Source organism: Lactuca virosa, chromosome 4 (assembly GCF_052849685.1).
Source record: "Lactuca virosa cultivar CGN04683 chromosome 4, Lactuca_virosa_CGN04683_v6, whole genome shotgun sequence".
Taxonomy (NCBI): domain Eukaryota; kingdom Viridiplantae; phylum Streptophyta; class Magnoliopsida; order Asterales; family Asteraceae; genus Lactuca; species Lactuca virosa.
In genome coordinates, this window is record NC_136429.1 from 193,026,400 (window position 1) to 193,047,820 (window position 21,421).

Here is a 21,421-nt window from a genome sequence, read left to right on the forward strand (position 1 = left end):
GACTGAACTATTTGATAGGAAGCCTACAGAATGGTCCTGTATGCCATCTTGGTGGGGAACCTCTTCAGCCACGTGAGGCTGGTGAGAAGGCCCGGGAAGCACCAATGCGCTATCGAGCGCTTGCCTCCGGAGTGACGAGTGCTCGACAAGCACAACCAATCACGAAGGTAAGGGCGGCGGGGCAGCCCATTTTTTAAAAGTGGACGTGAGCGCGTTCACCCTGAGGAAGTCGACCAACCTAGATAAAAAAACAAAAAATAATAATAATAATAATAAAGAGCCTGTCCCCATTTGAAGGAAAAGAAGATAAAAAAAAAAGCATAATAAAACTTATTAGGAGGAGAACCGGAATGAAACGCCGGAAACAAACTTAATTAATTTTCATCCTAATAATTTAATATAATCCTTGTATTCGCAAAAATATTAGACAAATATGCCGCTTACTACATAGAGTAAATCAACAAATTTTGGATCAAATATCAATCAGTTAGAGATATCGTCTCTAATGGTAGAAGAATCGATTGGAAACCATTTACATTTCAGATTTATGATCGGAATGTATTGCTAAATCTATAGAGGAATTGTATTTATGGATTCTAGCCTTAGATATTAATGTGGGTTAAAATATTAAAGATTGAATCAACTAACTAAAACCTTATCTCTTATTTTTGATGTCAGGAAATGGTGATCTTCTTCCTCCTCATCCACCCACTCAAAACTCAAACTTCACTCTTCTATCAATTATGTCAAAATAAAAGCTTATTAGTCCAAACTATTTGCACTGGATGCGAAATTTGAAGATGACATTTCGCTATGAGAACAAGGAGTATGTTCTGAATGTGAATTTCGACAAGGATCTGGCCATTGATATGGCCTCAACTCTTGTCAACTAGTTATGATCAATTTATCCTAGCTTATCATTTAAAAAAAACAACAAAAAAACAACATTAATTGAGCTACATAGTCTATAACAAACTGCTAAAGCTGGAATGTAAAAGTCACATTCGAACAGTAGTGTAAATGCACTTGTCATGGCCATTCAACAAGGAAAGGGGAAGAAAAGGAAGACTTATTCCCAACCCAAATGGAAAGGAAAATCCCACATTAGAGAGCCCAATGGTGGGCCAAAGGGAAAGTTCAACTTTGATTCTCCTTATGTCGGTGATCCAAAAGAGGTCGTGTGCTTTCATTGTGGCCAGAAAAGACATTGGAAGAGAAGTTTCCCCAAGTACTTGCAAGAAGTGAGAGAAGCTAAAGGAAAGGTATCTGGCTCCACATCTGGTATGTACTATATAGAAATCAATAACATTCAATTTTCAAATTCTTGGATCCTTGATATGGGATGTGGTTTCTATATTCGTTATGATATATAGGGACTAAGGGAAAGTGAAAGGGCCGAACATGGAAGTTGAACCTGATCATGGGGAATAGATGTATTCCGGCTGTTACTAAGATTGGGACTTATGAGCTTATGTTTGGTGATAGTGTTAGGTTTGATTTAGAAAATTGTTGTTATAGTCAAAAATGACAAAAAAAACATAATTTATTTTCATGGTTTATTTATACAAGGTTATCGTTATGTGTTTGACAATAATGATGGTGCAATTTTAGTTTATAAAATGTTATCCTTGTAATGGCATGTATGAAATTGTTTTGTGTGTTAATGACCTTAGCAATGGTGTATTTAGTATTAGTTCTTCTAATGTTTTAGACCAGGCATCCTTATGGCATTGTCGTATTGGGTATATAAACAAGAAACGCATCGCCCAACTCCAAAAGAATGGAGTGTTGGAATCATTTGACTTGAAGTCAAATGATGAATGTGAATCTTGTCTATTAGGTAAAATGACTAAATTACCTTTCATGGGAACTTGTGAAAGACGTGAAGGAATGTTAGACCTCATCCATACATATGTATGTGGTCCTTTAAAGTCCGACACAAGGGATGATAATTGCTACCATGTGACATTTACTGATGATTATATTAGATATGGCTATATCTATTTAATCAAGCATAAGCCGAAAATCTTTGAAAAGTGTGAAGGGTTTAAGCACGAAGTAGATAATCAATTAGGCAAGAAGATAAGGAGGATCCTATCAGATAGAGATGGATAATATCTTAGTATCGGTTTCAACGATTATCTTAAAGAATGTGAAATTGTTTCAAAATTGACCCTCCCATGACACCACAACTTAATGGTGTAACTGAAAGGCAAAATCAAACCTTACTTGACATGGTTCGTTCCATAATGAGTGAAGCATTATTCCCTATATCATTTTGGGGGTATGCCTTAGAGACAACCACCTGTATCCCTAATCTCGTTCCTACCAAGAAGGTTTCCAAAACACCTCATGAAATGTGGAGTGGGAAACCTCCCTCACTCGTACGTATCAAAGTCTGGGATTTTAAGGCTCTCATTAGGTGTGATACCTAAGATAAACTAAAACTCATATGCTTCGGCTATAGGATCAATCATGTATGTTATGACTTGTACTCACCTTGATGTGGCTTATACTTTAAGCATGCTTAGCTGATATTAAGGAGATCCTGAGGCAACTCATTGGATAACAGTGAAGAACATACTTAAGTATTTACCGAAAACCAAAGATATGATCTTAGTTTTCGGTGGAAAATATGAACTTAAAGTGAGTGGTTATAGTGATGTAAATTTTATAATGGACCGGGATAATAGTTATTCGCAATTTGGCTGGATATTCTTGTTCAATCCGGCAAAATCTCTTAACTCTGGCCATCAAATGATTATGCATTAGCTAAGGTGAACAAAGCATGATTTCATTCGTTAAATTTATCCAAACCTATTGAAAGCTGGTAATTCTCATGGGACAACAAGCATATGTATTTGAAACCATTTTAAAACTAACCTTTACCAACTTTGTTGATGTTGAGTATGGTGTATGTCTTATTATACTCCTTATCGCCCCCAATGGATGAAAAATATATTTTTTAAGACCAAATAGATCAATTTTCATCCTAATAATTTAATATAATCCTTGTATGTGCAAAAATGTTTGACAAATATGCCGCTTAATACATAGAGTAAATCACCAAATTTTGGATCAAATATCTAGGGAGAGTGATAATCAGTTAGAGATATTGTCTCTAATGGTAGAAGAATCGATTGGAAAACATTTAGATTTTCGATTTTTGATTTGAATGTATTGCTAAATCTATTGAGGAATGTAACTAGATGTGCTAAGATGTTGAAAAATGAAGAAATTGTTAGATTTAATGATTTTTGTGTTATTGCAGGTAGAAATTTGTTTTGGATCAATATTTCTAGTATCCTATGAGGGTTCTTAAATATTGAAATTGGTCCCTAAGTCGACTAAAAAGAGTGTGAATCTTGAAAATGGGCAACAACCATTATTTTTGAAAAAAATAAAAGATAGAGAGAGAGAGAGAGAGTCTCAACACCTTTGGTACAACTTTACAAGGTGTTTTAAAGACAATGTGAAACCTATTCAAAATATGTAAGACCTAATGGATTTGGTACGACCATATATGTTACAGCTTATACATCATTTTACAAGCCATGCAAAATTTTGGCAAACGATGGGTTTTGTTTGGGGCTTTGATATGCACATTCCAATTTATTTAAAGGTTGTATAGAATTTATATGACCATACCAATTCATTTTATAGACACTTACACTTATTTTAGGGATTTTTTTAGGGCTTTTGGTATGGTTTATAAAGTTATTTTCAAGCATGTATAGGGGTGCGATATGTAGGTAGTGCTTTTGGACACACACACTTTCATTAAAGAAAATACTTTTTTGTAGAGTTTACCTATGTACAGTATAGTGTAGATTTATTAAGCAAAAGAACAGTTGGGGTAAATAAATGTTTTTAAGGAACGGAGTATAAACATATTTATAGGTAAAATTATTGGCAATTTAAGAGAAAAAAAAGTAGGGAAAATCAACAAATGACCACAAAAGAAGGTGTGGTTGAAGAAAATGACCAAAAAATTGCAACTATCATAAAATGACCATGATTTCCATAGGAAGGGTCTCTGCGGAACTCGTTCAGCTATGATAAATTGGAAAATCTCGGAGGAAGTGACACGGGCAGGGGTAAATTCGTAAAAACACAAAGAAGACTTAACAAAATTGAAAGGGTGCTGGTCAAAAATTTAGTTTAAAGTCGAAAAAGTTGTGTTTGAAATCGAAAAAAATTATGTTTGAACTTACCAAAATCGAAAAAAATGTGTTTGAAATCGTTTGGAAAATTTTTGTGTGAAATCGAAAAAACTTACCAAAATTGTTCTCTGGCATTATTTGTGAAAATTATAATTAGATAATCGACAATAATATAGTTGCAATGCCAGAGGCTTGGCACAACCTGCTCAACTTTGTATCTTATATCTCAGGCTTAGGCTCAAAGAGACAACTAAGATTTTGTCTTGATCGTCCATCGTTTTTAATGATTCTCTATTTTTAGTCGTGAAGCTCTATACTTGATATGAGGACCTTGTATGACATATGTTCCGCTGGGTTTGCAGTTAAACTCCCGGTTTTACATATTTGGACATTTTGGTGAACTCAATAGCCACAAAATCTTCATTACTTTACGAAACGGGATCCTGGTTTCTTAGTTGATGGGTGAAATGATTGTGTCGTTTTGATAATAGCAAGGGTGGGGAATGAATACCGGACGAATGGTAACCTGATGGAAGAGTTTGGCGTTGAAGGTGACGAATCGATTCCCATGCATGATGCATCCCTTGTGAATTTATACTTGTTTTATCATTTTTTGTATTTTTTGTGAGGTTTTGATAGTATGGATTGCTGCAATCAGTGATATGCATGGCAATTCTATCTAGCATTTTTGGGCAGCCTGCAGTTGGAAAAGTGAACTGGTTCTTGCTATTGATGTTAATACCATAGTTTTCTTTAACTCACAAACTGAATTGGTTCTTGCTCAGTTTTCTTTGGTGCAGGGTATGTGGGATGACCTCAGGCATGGAGCGTACAAGTCATCTGGATTATTAATTAATCATGGTAAACTACAAGGGTCAATGGTGCCTGCTGCAACTCTCCTTAAGTGCTTATAACTTTAGTGCGTGGAAGTGGCCAGCATGGATGCATTAGAAAAGCTAAGCTTAAACTTTGGATTTGGAGGGGTGCGCCATGCCAAGGCAATAGTGCAACGCCAAGGCGACACTCAAAGACCCCAATAGCAAGCTATTGTGACGGATCTTTCCCCATAAAAAATAAGATTAATATCGAGTGGGCCGATGGCCCACATATCAGATATTAAACTGATAAGAACAAATACTACACTTGATCTTAGCCAAAAGGCCGAGAAAGGTATGAAATTTCCGTAAACGAAAAGCCTTCCGTTTTGAACCCACTCAACATTCTCTGTTTGCTTTGTTTGAGGGGATGTGGGACTCATTAACTTTGCCCAGGTATTATTATTTTATTTTCTCATCCAGTCACATGCATGCAACCGACTCAACTAATGGCTTCACTGCAATCGCTTAATTTGCTTAATTAATATAGCTACCATATGTTAATATTAATATAAATTATAAACCATGAGACTACCCAACGCAGCAGCACAAAGAAATCTTGATATTTGTCATTAATTTTTTAATTTACCAGCTTCTAATCCAAGTTACCTATTCTATTTATTTGTTATTTTCAGGTTTAAGGTTTCTAAGGAGAGACAGGTATATATGTATCCTATCCTCATAACCACTTGATGATGGGGATGATTTGTTACTTGATTATGATCGATGCAACCTATCCAAATCTGAGTCAACAGAAACTATGCATGGGCCTAACCAAATCTGAATCAACAGAAATTACGCACGGGTTTCTTTTTTGGCTTTGAACTCCCTCTTATATAATATATATCACATACACCAACAAAGACAAGACGTCCGTTTGGAAATATATATTTATAATAATCTTAAAACTAGAGTATAGGTAGGGGCCGCGCGAACGCAGGCCCCCGCTAACACAAATTATGACGTAGGTTCGACCAACTTGGGCCAACCTTAGACAGGCACCTCTCCGTAATGTGCAATGGAGACCACCAACCTAGGCCATGGACCTTCTTGATCGCCCAAAGACCCCGTCCAGGTAAGTGACTTTTCCGTTCCCCTACCCTCACTTTTTATCCAACAACTACCTTCACTTTTCTTTTTTTCACCCTCCGATGTGGGATGGATTCCTATTCTTAATTCTTTGCCAAACTTACATATAAGATGTGGGATGGATTCCTATTCTTAATTCTTTGCCAAACTTACATATACAACTCTACGTACTGCATCTCTAACTTCATGCTTTACCTTATTTATATATATCCTAATCACAAAAACACAACTTGCCACACTCAATCTCAACTCATCATCAACCCATATAATACTTGCTTGCATTTCATCCCTGCTATTACTTTACCAAATAAACAAAATATATTATATATCAGACTATCACCTCCATGCTTCTCAAGACGATGCAAAAAATCTTGGTGATGTCCTTGGACGATGTTGTGCTTCAAGGCCTGCAAAAGTGACACTCAGCTACATCTACCCAATTCCTTTATCGTCCCTTCACGCAAAATATTTATTTTGCAATATATATGTTGCTTATATGTACAATCACGCTTTCCTCTAATCAATATTTCATGCTTCTTTCTCTATACAAAAATTGCCACTTATGATAACACTTTTTCACGTACGTATTGTTATACACAACTACCCGTGCGCATCCATGGCATAAAACCGCCTTATCTTTGACCACGACTCGACCATTTCGCTGAAAATTGATATTCCATGTGTAAACTGTGGATCAGTTATATTTCTGCTAATAGTAAAACTGATAATTAAAAACTATATATGCCTTGACATTGTGTTCTCAGGTTTTGTTCAAAGAAAGGGGCCGAAAAGAAAAATATGGAAAGGGAAAAGGAGAATAGAGAGTTATTATTTTATTTATCTTATATTGTTGGAAAGAATATAAGGAATCCGACCTTTCATAATGTTCTAGAGTTTCAGGTAAAAGAAAGAAAGCTTATAATTTGATAACTTTGTATTCAACATCACAAATACCATACAATTGTTAGAAACAGTAAAATACAATAATCACTATTAGAAACAACCAAATCCATCTATTGCTGGCTAAACCAAAAAGTTCCGGCAAAATCTCTTAACTCTGGCCATCAAATGATTATGCATTAGCTAAGGTGAACAAAGCATGATTTCATTCGTTAAATTTATCCAAACCTATTGAAAGCTTGTAATTCTCATGGGACAACAAGCATATGTATTTGAAACCATTTTAAAACTAACCTTTACCAACTTTGTTGATGTTGATTATGGTGTATGTCTTATTATACTCCTTATCGCCCCAATGGATGCAAATATATTTTTTAAGACCAAATAGATCAATTTTCATCCTAATAATTTAATATAATCCTTGTATGTGCAAAAATGTTTGACAAATATGCCGCTTAATACATAGAGTAAATCACCAAATTTTGGATCAAATATCAAGGGAGACTAATAATCAGTTAGAGATATTGTCTCTAATGGTAGAAGAATCGATTGGAAAACATTTAGATTTTCGATTTTTGATTCGAATGTATTGCTAAATCTATTGAGGAATGTAACTAGATGTGCTAAGATGTTGAAAAATGAAGAAATTGTTAGATTTAATGATTTTTGTGTTATTGCAGGTAGAAATTTGTTTTGGATCAATATTTCCAGTATCCTATGAGGGTTCTTAAATATTGAAATTGGTCCCTAAGTCGACTAAAAAGAGTGTGAATCTTGAAAATGGGCAACAACCATTATTTTTGAAAAAAATAAAAGATAGAGAGAGAGAGAGAGAGAGTCTCAACACCTTTGGTACAACTTTACAAGGTGTTTTAAAGACAATATGAAACCTATTCAAAATATGTAAGACCTAATGGATTTGGTACGACCATATATGTTACAGCTTATACATCATTTTACAAGCCATGCAAAATTTTGGCAAACGATGGGTTTTGTTTGGGGCTTTGATATGCACATTCCAATTTATTTAAAGGTTGTATAGAATTTATATGACCATACCAATTCATTTTATAGACACTTACACTTATTCTAGGGATTTTTTTAGGGCTTTTGGTATGGTTTATAAAGTTATTTTCAAGCATGTATAGGGGTGCGATATGTAGGTAGTGCTTTTGGACACACACACTTTCATTAAAGAAAATACTTTTTTGTAGAGTTACCTATGTACAGTATAGTGTAGATTTATTAAGCAAAAGAACAGTTGGGGTAAATAAATGTTTTTAAGGAACGGAGTATAAACATATTTATAGGTAAAATTATTGGCAATTTAAGAGAAAAAAAAGTAGGGAAAATCAACAAATGACCACAAAAGAAGGTGTGGTTGAAGAAAATGACCAAAAAATTGCAACTATCATAAAATGACCATGATTTCCATAGGAAGGGTCTCTGCGGAACTCGTTCAGCTATGATAAATTGGAAAATCTCGGAGGAAGTGACACGGGCAGGGGTAAATTCGTAAAAACACAAAGACTTAACAAAATTGAAAGGGTGCTGGTCAAAAATTTAGTTTAAAGTCGAAAAAATTGTGTTTGAAATCGAAAAAGTTGTGTTTGAAATCGAAAAAAATTATGTTTGAACTTACCAAAATCGAAAAAAATGTGTTTGAAATCGTTTGGAAAATTTTTCTTTGAAATCGAAAAAACTTACCAAAATCGTTCTCTGGCATTATTTGTGAAAATTATAATTAGATAATCGACAATAATATAGTTGCAATGCCAGAGGCTTGGCACAACCTGCTCAACTTTGTATCTTATATCTCAAGCTTAGGCTCAAAGAGACAACTAAGATTTTGTCTTGATCGTCCATCGTTTTTAATGATTCTCTATTTTTAGTCGTGAAGCTCTATACTTGATATGAGGACCTTGTATGACATATGTTCCGCTGGGTTTGCAGTTAAACACCCGGTTTTACATATTTGGACATTTTGGTGAACTCAATAGCCACAAAATCTTCATTACTTTACGAAACGGGATCCTGGTTTCTTAGTTGATGGGTGAAATGATTGTGTGGTTTTGATAATAGCAAGGGTGGGGAATGAATACCGGACGAATGGTAACCTGATGGAAGAGTTTGGCGTTGAAGGTGACGAATCGATTCCCATGCATGATGCATCCCTTGTGAATTTATACTTGTTTTATCATTTTTTGTATTTTTTGTGAGGTTTTGATAGTATGGATTGCTGCAATCAGTGATATGCATGGCAACTCTATCTAGCATTTTTGGGCAGCCTGCAGTTGGAAAAGTGAACTGGTTCTTGCTATTGATGTTAATACCATAGTTTTCTTTAACTCACAAACTGAATTGGTTCTTGCTCAGTTTTCTTTGGTGCAGGGTATGTGGGATGACCTCAGGCATGGAGCGTACAAGTCATCTGGATTATTAATTAATCATGGTAAACTACAAGGGTCAATGGTACCTGCTGCAACTCTCCTTAAGTGCTTATAACTTTAGTGCGTGGAAGTGGCCAGCATGGATGCATTAGAAAAGCTAAGCTTAAACTTTGGATTTGGAGGGGTGCGCCATGCCAAGGCAATAGTGCAACGCCAAGGCGACACTCAAAGACCCCAATAGCAAGCTATTGTGACGGATCTTTCCCCATAAAAAATAAGATTAATATCGAGTGGGCCGATGGCCCACATATCAGATATTAAACTGATAAGAACAGATACTACACTTGATCTTAGCCAAAAGGCCGAGAAAGGTATGAAATTTCCGTAAACGAAAAGCCTTCCGTTTTGAACCCACTCAACATTCTCTGTTTGCTTTGTTTGAGGCGATGTGGGACTCATTAACTTTGCCCAGGTATTATTATTTTATTTTCTCATCCACTCACATGCATGCAACCGACTCAACTAATGGCTTCACTGCAATCGCTTAATTTGCTTAATTAATATAGCTACCATATGTTAATATTAATATAAATTATAAACCATGAGACTACCCAACGCAGCAGCACAAAGAAATCTTGATATTTGTCATTAATTTTTTAATTTACCAGCTTCTAATCCAAGTTACCTATTCTATTTATTTGTTATTTTCAGGTTTAAGGTTTCTAAGGAGAGACAGGTATATATGTATCCTATCCTCATAACCACTTGATGATGGGGATGATTTGTTACTTGACTATGATCGATGCAACCTATCCAAATCTGAGTCAACAGAAACTATGCATGGGCCTAACCAAATCTGAATCAACAGAAATTACGCACGGGTTTCTTTTTTGGCTTTGAACTCCCTCTTATATAATATATATCACATACACCAACAAAGACAAGACGTCCGTTTGGAAATATATATTTATAATAATCTTAAAACTAGAGTATGGGTAGGGGCCGCGCGAACGCAGGCCCCCGCTAACACAAATTATGACGTAGGTTCGACCAACTTAGGCCGACCTTAGACAGGCACCTCTCCGTAATGTGCAATGGAGATCACCAACCTAGGCCATGGACCTTCTTGATCGCCCAAAGACCCCGTCCAGGTAAGTGACTTTTCCGTTCCCCTACCCTCACTTTTTATCCAACAACTACCTTCACTTTTCTTTTTTTCACCCTCCGATGTGGGATGGATTCCTATTCTTAATTCTTTGCCAAACTTACATATAAGATGTGGGATGGATTCCTATTCTTAATTCTTTGCCAAACTTACATATACAACTCTACGTACTGCATCTCTAACTTCATGCTTTACCTTATTTATATATATCCTAATCACAAAAACACAACTTGCCACACTCAATCTCAACTCATCATCAACCCATATAATACTTGCTTGGATTCCTATTCTTAATTCTTTGCTATTACTTTACCAAATAAACAAAATATATTATATATCAGACTATCACCTCCATGCTTCTCAAGACGATGCAAAAAATCTTGGTGATGTCCTTGGACGATGTTGTGCTTCAAGGCCTGCAAAAGTGACACTCAGCTACATCTACCCAATTCCTTTATCGTCCCTTCACGCAAAATATTTATTTTGCAATATATATGTTGCTTATATGTACAATCACGCTTTCCTCTAATCAATATTTCATGCTTCTTTCTCTATACAAAAATTGCCACTTATGATAACACTTTTTCACGTACGTATTGTTATACACAACTACCCGTGCGCATCCATGGCATAAAACCGCCTTATCTTTGACCACGACTCGACCATTTCGCTGAAAATTGATATTCCATGTGTAAACTGTGGATCAGTTATATTTCTGCTAATAGTAAAACTGATAATTAAAAACTATATATGCCTTGACATTGTGTTCTCAGGTTTTGTTCAAAGAAAGGGGCCGAAAAGAAAAATATGGAAAGGGAAAAGGAGAATAGAGAGTTATTATTTTATTTATCTTATATTGTTGGAAAGAATATAAGGAATCCGACCTTTCATAATGTTCTAGAGTTTCAGGTAAAAGAAAGAAAGCTTATAATTTGATAACTTTGTATTCAACATCACAAATACCATACAATTGTTAGAAACAGTAAAATACAATAATCACTATCAGAAACAACCAAATCCATCTATTGCTGGTTAAACCAAAAAGTTCCGGCAAAATCTCTTAACTTTGGCCATCAAATGATTATGCATTAGCTAAGGTGAACAAAGCATGATTTCATTCGTTAAATTTATACAAACCTATTGAAAGCTTGTAATTCTCATGGGACAACAAGCATATGTATTTGAAACCATTTTAAAACTAACCTTTACCAACTTTGTTGATGTTGATTATGGTGTATGTCTTATTATACTCCTTATCGCCCCAATGGATGCAAAATATATTTTTTAAGACCAAATAGATCAATTTTCATCCTAATAATTTAATATAATCCTTGTATGTGCAAAAATGTTTGACAAATATGCCGCTTAATACATACAGTAAATCACCAAATTTTGGATCAAATATCAAGGGAGACTAATAATCAGTTAGAGATATTGTCTCTAATGGTAGAAGAATCGATTGGAAAACATTTAGATTTTCGATTTTTGATTCGAATGTATTGCTAAATCTATTGAGGAATGTAACTAGATGTCCTAAGATGTTGAAAAATGAAGAAATTGTTAGATTTAATGATTTTTGTGTTATTGCAGGTAGAAATTTGTTTTGGATCAATATTTCCAGTATCCTATGAGGGTTCTTAAATATTGAAATTGGTCCCTAAGTCGACTAAAAAGAGTGTGAATCTTGAAAATGGGCAACAACCATTATTTTTGAAAAAAATAAAAGATAGAGAGAGAGAGAGAGAGTCTCAACACCTTTGGTACAACTTTACAAGGTGTTTTAAAGACAATGTGAAACCTATTCAAAATATGTAAGACGTAATGGATTTGGTACGACCATATATGTTACAGCTTATACATCATTTTACAAGCCATGCAAAATTTTGGCAAACGATGGGTTTTGTTTGGGGCTTTGATATGCACATTCCAATTTATTTAAAGGTTGTATAGAATTTATATGACCATACCAATTCATTTTATAGACACTTACACTTATTCTAGGGATTTTTTTAGGGCTTTTGGTATGGTTTATAAAGTTATTTTCAAGCATGTATAGGGGTGCGATATGTAGGTAGTGCTTTTGGACACACACACTTTCATTAAAGAAAATACTTTTTTGTAGAGTTACCTATGTACAGTATAGTGTAGATTTATTAAGCAAAAGAACAGTTGGGGTAAATAAATGTTTTTAAGGAACGGAGTATAAACATATTTATAGGTAAAATTATTGGCAATTTAAGAGAAAAAAAAGTAGGGAAAATCAACAAATGACCACAAAAGAAGGTGTGGTTGAAGAAAATGACCAAAAAATTGCAACTATCATAAAATGACCATGATTTCCATAGGAAGGGTCTCTGCGGAACTCGTTCAGCTATGATAAATTGGAAAATCTCGGAGGAAGTGACACGGGCAGGGGTAAATTCGTAAAAACACAAAGAAGACTTAACAAAATTGAAAGGGTGCTGGTCAAAAATTTAGTTTAAAGTCGAAAAAATTGTGTTTGAAATCGAAAAAGTTGTGTTTGAAATCGAAAAAAATTATGTTTGAACTTACCAAAATCGAAAAAAATGTGTTTGAAATCGTTTGGAAAATTTTTCTTTGAAATCGAAAAAACTTACCAAAATCGTTCTCTGGCATTATTTGTGAAAATTATAATTAGATAATCGACAATAATATAGTTGCAATGCCAGAGGCTTGGCACAACCTGCTCAACTTTGTATCTTATATCTCAGGCTTAGGCTCAAAGAGACAACTAAGATTTTGTCTTGATCGTCCATCGTTTTTAATGATTCTCTATTTTTAGTCGTGAAGCTCTATACTTGATATGAGGACCTTGTATGACATATGTTCCGCTGTGTTTGCAGTTAAACACCCGGTTTTACATATTTGGACATTTTGGTGAACTCAATAGCCACAAAATCTTCATTACTTTACGAAACGGGATCCTGGTTTCTTAGTTGATGGGTGAAATGATTGTGTGGTTTTGATAATAGCAAGGGTGGGGAATGAATACCGGACGAATGGTAACCTGATGGAAGAGTTTGGCGTTGAAGGTGACGAATCGATTCCCATGCATGATGCATCCCTTGTGAATTTATACTTGTTTTATCATTTTTTGTATTTTTTGTGAGGTTTTGATAGTATGGATTGCTGCAATCAGTGATATGCATGGCAACTCTATCTAGCATTTTTGGGCAGCCTGCAGTTGGAAAAGTGAACTGGTTCTTGCTATTGATGTTAATACCATAGTTTTCTTTAACTCACAAACTGAATTGGTTCTTGCTCAGTTTTCTTTGGTGCAGGGTATGTGGGATGACCTCAGGCATGGAGCGTACAAGTCATCTGGATTATTAATTAATCATGGTAAACTACAAGGGTCAATGGTACCTGCTGCAACTCTCCTTAAGTGCTTATAACTTTAGTGCGTGGAAGTGGCCAGCATGGATGCATTAGAAAAGCTAAGCTTAAACTTTGGATTTGGAGGGGTGCGCCATGCCAAGGCAATAGTGCAACGCCAAGGCGACACTCAAAGACCCCAATAGCAAGCTATTGTGACGGATCTTTCCCCATAAAAAATAAGATTAATATCGAGTGGGCCGATGGCCCACATATCAGATATTAAACTGATAAGAACAGATACTACACTTGATCTTAGCCAAAAGGCCGAGAAAGGTATGAAATTTCCGTAAACGAAAAGCCTTCCGTTTTGAACCCACTCAACATTCTCTGTTTGCTTTGTTTGAGGCGATGTGGGACTCATTAACTTTGCCCAGGTATTATTATTTTATTTTCTCATCCACTCACATGCATGCAACCGACTCAACTAATGGCTTCACTGCAATCGCTTAATTTGCTTAATTAATATAGCTACCATATGTTAATATTAATATAAATTATAAACCATGAGACTACCCAACGCAGCAGCACAAAGAAATCTTGATATTTGTCATTAATTTTTTAATTTACCAGCTTCTAATCCAAGTTACCTATTCTATTTATTTGTTATTTTCAGGTTTAAGGTTTCTAAGGAGAGACAGGTATATATGTATCCTATCCTCATAACCACTTGATGATGGGGATGATTTGTTACTTGACTATGATCGATGCAACCTATCCAAATCTGAGTCAACAGAAACTATGCATGGGCCTAACCAAATCTGAATCAACAGAAATTACGCACGGGTTTCTTTTTTGGCTTTGAACTCCCTCTTATATAATATATATCACATACACCAACAAAGACAAGACGTCCGTTTGGAAATATATATTTATAATAATCTTAAAACTAGAGTATGGGTAGGGGCCGCGCGAACGCAGGCCCCCGCTAACACAAATTATGACGTAGGTTCGACCAACTTAGGCCGACCTTAGACAGGCACCTCTCCGTAATGTGCAATGGAGATCACCAACCTAGGCCATGGACCTTCTTGATCGCCCAAAGACCCCGTCCAGGTAAGTGACTTTTCCGTTCCCCTACCCTCACTTTTTATCCAACAACTACCTTCACTTTTCTTTTTTTCACCCTCCGATGTGGGATGGATTCCTATTCTTAATTCTTTGCCAAACTTACATATAAGATGTGGGATGGATTCCTATTCTTAATTCTTTGCCAAACTTACATATACAACTCTACGTACTGCATCTCTAACTTCATGCTTTACCTTATTTATATATATCCTAATCACAAAAACACAACTTGCCACACTCAATCTCAACTCATCATCAACCCATATAATACTTGCTTGGATTCCTATTCTTAATTCTTTGCTATTACTTTACCAAATAAACAAAATATATTATATATCAGACTATCACCTCCATGCTTCTCAAGACGATGCAAAAAATCTTGGTGATGTCCTTGGACGATGTTGTGCTTCAAGGCCTGCAAAAGTGACACTCAGCTACATCTACCCAATTCCTTTATCGTCCCTTCACGCAAAATATTTATTTTGCAATATATATGTTGCTTATATGTACAATCACGCTTTCCTCTAATCAATATTTCATGCTTCTTTCTCTATACAAAAATTGCCACTTATGATAACACTTTTTCACGTACGTATTGTTATACACAACTACCCGTGCGCATCCATGGCATAAAACCGCCTTATCTTTGACCACGACTCGACCATTTCGCTGAAAATTGATATTCCATGTGTAAACTGTGGATCAGTTATATTTCTGCTAATAGTAAAACTGATAATTAAAAACTATATATGCCTTGACATTGTGTTCTCAGGTTTTGTTCAAAGAAAGGGGCCGAAAAGAAAAATATGGAAAGGGAAAAGGAGAATAGAGAGTTATTATTTTATTTATCTTATATTGTTGGAAAGAATATAAGGAATCCGACCTTTCATAATGTTCTAGAGTTTCAGGTAAAAGAAAGAAAGCTTATAATTTGATAACTTTGTATTCAACATCACAAATACCATACAATTGTTAGAAACAGTAAAATACAATAATCACTATCAGAAACAACCAAATCCATCTATTGCTGGTTAAACCAAAAAGTTCCGGCAAAATCTCTTAACTTTGGCCATCAAATGATTATGCATTAGCTAAGGTGAACAAAGCATGATTTCATTCGTTAAATTTATACAAACCTATTGAAAGCTTGTAATTCTCATGGGACAACAAGCATATGTATTTGAAACCATTTTAAAACTAACCTTTACCAACTTTGTTGATGTTGATTATGGTGTATGTCTTATTATACTCCTTATCGCCCCAATGGATGCAAAATATATTTTTTAAGACCAAATAGATCAATTTTCATCCTAATAATTTAATATAATCCTTGTATGTGCAAAAATGTTTGACAAATATGCCGCTTAATACATACAGTAAATCACCAAATTTTGGATCAAATATCAAGGGAGACTAATAATCAGTTAGAGATATTGTCTCTAATGGTAGAAGAATCGATTGGAAAACATTTAGATTTTCGATTTTTGATTCGAATGTATTGCTAAATCTATTGAGGAATGTAACTAGATGTCCTAAGATGTTGAAAAATGAAGAAATTGTTAGATTTAATGATTTTTGTGTTATTGCAGGTAGAAATTTGTTTTGGATCAATATTTCCAGTATCCTATGAGGGTTCTTAAATATTGAAATTGGTCCCTAAGTCGACTAAAAAGAGTGTGAATCTTGAAAATGGGCAACAACCATTATTTTTGAAAAAAATAAAAGATAGAGAGAGAGAGAGAGAGTCTCAACACCTTTGGTACAACTTTACAAGGTGTTTTAAAGACAATGTGAAACCTATTCAAAATATGTAAGACGTAATGGATTTGGTACGACCATATATGTTACAGCTTATACATCATTTTACAAGCCATGCAAAATTTTGGCAAACGATGGGTTTTGTTTGGGGCTTTGATATGCACATTCCAATTTATTTAAAGGTTGTATAGAATTTATATGACCATACCAATTCATTTTATAGACACTTACACTTATTCTAGGGATTTTTTTAGGGCTTTTGGTATGGTTTATAAAGTTATTTTCAAGCATGTATAGGGGTGCGATATGTAGGTAGTGCTTTTGGACACACACACTTTCATTAAAGAAAATACTTTTTTGTAGAGTTACCTATGTACAGTATAGTGTAGATTTATTAAGCAAAAGAACAGTTGGGGTAAATAAATGTTTTTAAGGAACGGAGTATAAACATATTTATAGGTAAAATTATTGGCAATTTAAGAGAAAAAAAAGTAGGGAAAATCAACAAATGACCACAAAAGAAGGTGTGGTTGAAGAAAATGACCAAAAAATTGCAACTATCATAAAATGACCATGATTTCCATAGGAAGGGTCTCTGCGGAACTCGTTCAGCTATGATAAATTGGAAAATCTCGGAGGAAGTGACACGGGCAGGGGTAAATTCGTAAAAACACAAAGAAGACTTAACAAAATTGAAAGGGTGCTGGTCAAAAATTTAGTTTAAAGTCGAAAAAATTGTGTTTGAAATCGAAAAAGTTGTGTTTGAAATCGAAAAAAATTATGTTTGAACTTACCAAAATCGAAAAAAATGTGTTTGAAATCGTTTGGAAAATTTTTCTTTGAAATCGAAAAAACTTACCAAAATCGTTCTCTGGCATTATTTGTGAAAATTATAATTAGATAATCGACAATAATATAGTTGCAATGCCAGAGGCTTGGCACAACCTGCTCAACTTTGTATCTTATATCTCAGGCTTAGGCTCAAAGAGACAACTAAGATTTTGTCTTGATCGTCCATCGTTTTTAATGATTCTCTATTTTTAGTCGTGAAGCTCTATACTTGATATGAGGACCTTGTATGACATATGTTCCGCTGTGTTTGCAGTTAAACACCCGGTTTTACATATTTGGACATTTTGGTGAACTCAATAGCCACAAAATCTTCATTACTTTACGAAACGGGATCCTGGTTTCTTAGTTGATGGGTGAAATGATTGTGTGGTTTTGATAATAGCAAGGGTGGGGAATGAATACCGGACGAATGGTAACCTGATGGAAGAGTTTGGCGTTGAAGGTGACGAATCGATTCCCATGCATGATGCATCCCTTGTGAATTTATACTTGTTTTATCATTTTTTGTATTTTTTGTGAGGTTTTGATAGTATGGATTGCTGCAATCAGTGATATGCATGGCAACTCTATCTAGCATTTTTGGGCAGCCTGCAGTTGGAAAAGTGAACTGGTTCTTGCTATTGATGTTAATACCATAGTTTTCTTTAACTCACAAACTGAATTGGTTCTTGCTCAGTTTTCTTTGGTGCAGGGTATGTGGGATGACCTCAGGCATGGAGCGTACAAGTCATCTGGATTATTAATTAATCATGGTAAACTACAAGGGTCAATGGTACCTGCTGCAACTCTCCTTAAGTGCTTATAACTTTAGTGCGTGGAAGTGGCCAGCATGGATGCATTAGAAAAGCTAAGCTTAAACTTTGGATTTGGAGGGGTGCGCCATGCCAAGGCAATAGTGCAACGCCAAGGCGACACTCAAAGACCCCAATAGCAAGCTATTGTGACGGATCTTTCCCCATAAAAAATAAGATTAATATCGAGTGGGCCGATGGCCCACATATCAGATATTAAACTGATAAGAACAGATACTACACTTGATCTTAGCCAAAAGGCCGAGAAAGGTATGAAATTTCCGTAAACGAAAAGCCTTCCGTTTTGAACCCACTCAACATTCTCTGTTTGCTTTGTTTGAGGCGATGTGGGACTCATTAACTTTGCCCAGGTATTATTATTTTATTTTCTCATCCACTCACATGCATGCAACCGACTCAACTAATGGCTTCACTGCAATCGCTTAATTTGCTTAATTAATATAGCTACCATATGTTAATATTAATATAAATTATAAACCATGAGACTACCCAACGCAGCAGCACAAAGAAATCTTGATATTTGTCATTAATTTTTTAATTTACCAGCTTCTAATCCAAGTTACCTATTCTATTTATTTGTTATTTTCAGGTTTAAGGTTTCTAAGGAGAGACAGGTATATATGTATCCTATCCTCATAACCACTTGATGATGGGGATGATTTGTTACTTGACTATGATCGATGCAACCTATCCAAATCTGAGTCAACAGAAACTATGCATGGGCCTAACCAAATCTGAATCAACAGAAATTAGGCACGGGTTTCTTTTTTGGCTTTGAACTCCCTCTTATATAATATATATCACATACACCAACAAAGACAAGACGTCCGTTTGGAAATATATATTTATAATAATCTTAAAACTAGAGTATGGGTAGGGGCCACGCGAACGCAGGCCCCCGCTAACACAAATTATGACGTAGGTTCGACCAACTTGGGCCTACCTTAGACAGGCACCTCTCCGTAATGTGCAATGGAGATCACCAACCTAGGCCATGGACCTTCTTGATCGCCCAAAGACCCCGTCCAGGTAAGTGACTTTTCCGTTCCCCTACCCTCACTTTTTATCCAACAACTACCTTCACTTTTCTTTTTTTCGCCCTCCGATGTGGGATGGATTCCTATTCTTAATTCTTTGCCAAACTTACATATACAACTCTACGTACTGCATCTCTAACTTCATGCTTTACCTTATTTATATATATCCTAATCACAAAAACACAACTTGCCACACTCAATCTCAACTCATTATCAACCCATATAATACTTGCTTGCATTTCATCCCTGCTATTACTTTACCAAATAAACAAAATATATTATATATCAGACTATCACCTTCATGCTTCTCAAGACGATGCAAAAAATCTTGGTGATGCCCTTGGACGATGTTGTGCTTCAAGGCCTGCAAAAGTGACACTCAGCTACATCTACCCAATTCCTTTATCATCCCTTCACGCAAAATATTTATTTTGCAATATATATGTTGCTGATATGTACAATCACGCTTTGCTCTAATCAATATTTCATGCTTCTTTCTCTATACAAAAATTGCCACTTATGATAACACTTTTTCACGTACGTATTGTTATACACAACTACCCGTGCGCATCCATGGCATAAAACCGCCTTATCTTTGACCACGACTCGACCATTTCGCTGAAAATTGATATTCTATGTGTAAACTGTGGATCAATTATATTTCTGCTAATAGTAAAACTGATAATTAAAAACTATATATGCCTTGACATTGTGTTCTCGAGTTTTGTTCAAAGAAAGGGGCCGAAAAGAAAAATATGGAAAGGGAAAAGGAGAATAGAGAGTTATTATTTTATTTATCTTATATTTTTGGAAAGAATATAAGGAATCCGACCTTTCATAATGTTCTAGAGTTTCAGGTAAAAGAAAGAAAGCTTATAATTTGATATCTTTGTATTCAACATCACAAATACCATACAATTGTTAGAAACAGTAAAATACAATAATCACTATCAGAAACAACCAAATCCATCTATTGCTGGTTAAACCAAAAAGTTCCGGCAAAATCTCTTAACTCTGGCCATCAAATGATTATGCATTAGCTAAGGTGAACAAAGCATGATTTCATTCGTTAAATTTATACAAACCTATTGAAAGCTTGTAATTCTCATGGGACAACAAGCATATGTATTTGAAACCATTTTAAAACTAACCTTTACCAACTTTGTTGATGTTGATTATGGTGTATGTCTTATTATACTCCTTATCGCCCCAATGGATGTAAAATATATTTTTTAAGACCAAATAGATCAATTTTCATCCTAATAATTTAATATAATCCTTGTATGTGCAAAAATGTTTGACAAATATGCCGCTTAATACATAGAGTAAATCACCAAATTTTGGATCAAATATCAAGGGAGACTAATAATCAGTTAGAGATATTGTCTCTAATGGTAGAAGAATCGATTGGAAAACATTTAGATTTTCGATTTTTGATTCGAATGTATTGCTAAATCTATTGAGGAATGTAACTAGATGTGCTAAGATGTTGAAAAATGAAGAAATTGTTAGATTTAATGATTTTTGTGTTATTGCAGGTAGAAATTTGTTTTGGATCAATATTTCCAGTATCCTATGAGGGTTCTTAAATATTGAAATTGGTCCCTAAGTCGACTAAAAAGAGTGTGAATCTTGAAAATGGGCAACAACCATTATTTTTGAAAAAAATAAAAGATAGAGAGAGAGAGAGAGAGAGTCTCAACACCTTTGGTACAACTTTACAAGGTGTTTTAAAGACAATGTGAAACCTATTCAAAATATGTAAGACCTAATGGATTTGGTACGACCATATATGTTACAGCTTATACATCATTTTACAAGCCATGCAAAATTTTGGCAAACGATGGGTTTTGTTTGGGGCTTTGATATGCACATTCCAATTTATTTAAAGGTTGTATAGAATTTATATGACC

The 21,421-nt window shown here is 35.0% G+C and overlaps 8 non-coding genes across 8 annotated transcripts; all 8 read right to left on the minus strand.

Annotated features, from left to right (window-relative positions):
* Positions 1–5,141: 5,141 nt before the first annotated feature.
* Positions 5,142–5,337, minus strand: LOC145109988 (U2 spliceosomal RNA). The gene has a single exon (XR_013709381.1). It is a non-coding gene; the product is annotated as a U2 spliceosomal RNA (small nuclear RNA).
* Positions 5,338–5,957: 620 nt separating this feature from the next.
* Positions 5,958–6,121, minus strand: LOC145110614 (U1 spliceosomal RNA). Its single transcript, XR_013709980.1, has one exon. It is a non-coding gene; the product is annotated as a U1 spliceosomal RNA (small nuclear RNA).
* A 3,475-nt stretch (positions 6,122–9,596) lies between these two features.
* Positions 9,597–9,792, minus strand: LOC145110679 (U2 spliceosomal RNA). Its single transcript, XR_013710042.1, has one exon. It is a non-coding gene; the product is annotated as a U2 spliceosomal RNA (small nuclear RNA).
* Positions 9,793–10,412: 620 nt separating this feature from the next.
* On the minus strand, positions 10,413–10,576 carry LOC145110612 (U1 spliceosomal RNA). Its single transcript, XR_013709978.1, has one exon. It is a non-coding gene; the product is annotated as a U1 spliceosomal RNA (small nuclear RNA).
* Positions 10,577–14,062: 3,486 nt separating this feature from the next.
* Positions 14,063–14,258, minus strand: LOC145109970 (U2 spliceosomal RNA). The gene has a single exon (XR_013709363.1). It is a non-coding gene; the product is annotated as a U2 spliceosomal RNA (small nuclear RNA).
* A 620-nt stretch (positions 14,259–14,878) lies between these two features.
* LOC145110613 (U1 spliceosomal RNA) lies at positions 14,879–15,042 on the minus strand. The gene has a single exon (XR_013709979.1). It is a non-coding gene; the product is annotated as a U1 spliceosomal RNA (small nuclear RNA).
* A 3,486-nt stretch (positions 15,043–18,528) lies between these two features.
* On the minus strand, positions 18,529–18,724 carry LOC145109971 (U2 spliceosomal RNA). The gene has a single exon (XR_013709365.1). It is a non-coding gene; the product is annotated as a U2 spliceosomal RNA (small nuclear RNA).
* Positions 18,725–19,344: 620 nt separating this feature from the next.
* Positions 19,345–19,508, minus strand: LOC145110628 (U1 spliceosomal RNA). The gene has a single exon (XR_013709993.1). It is a non-coding gene; the product is annotated as a U1 spliceosomal RNA (small nuclear RNA).
* Between the last annotated feature and the right edge of the window lie 1,913 nt (positions 19,509–21,421).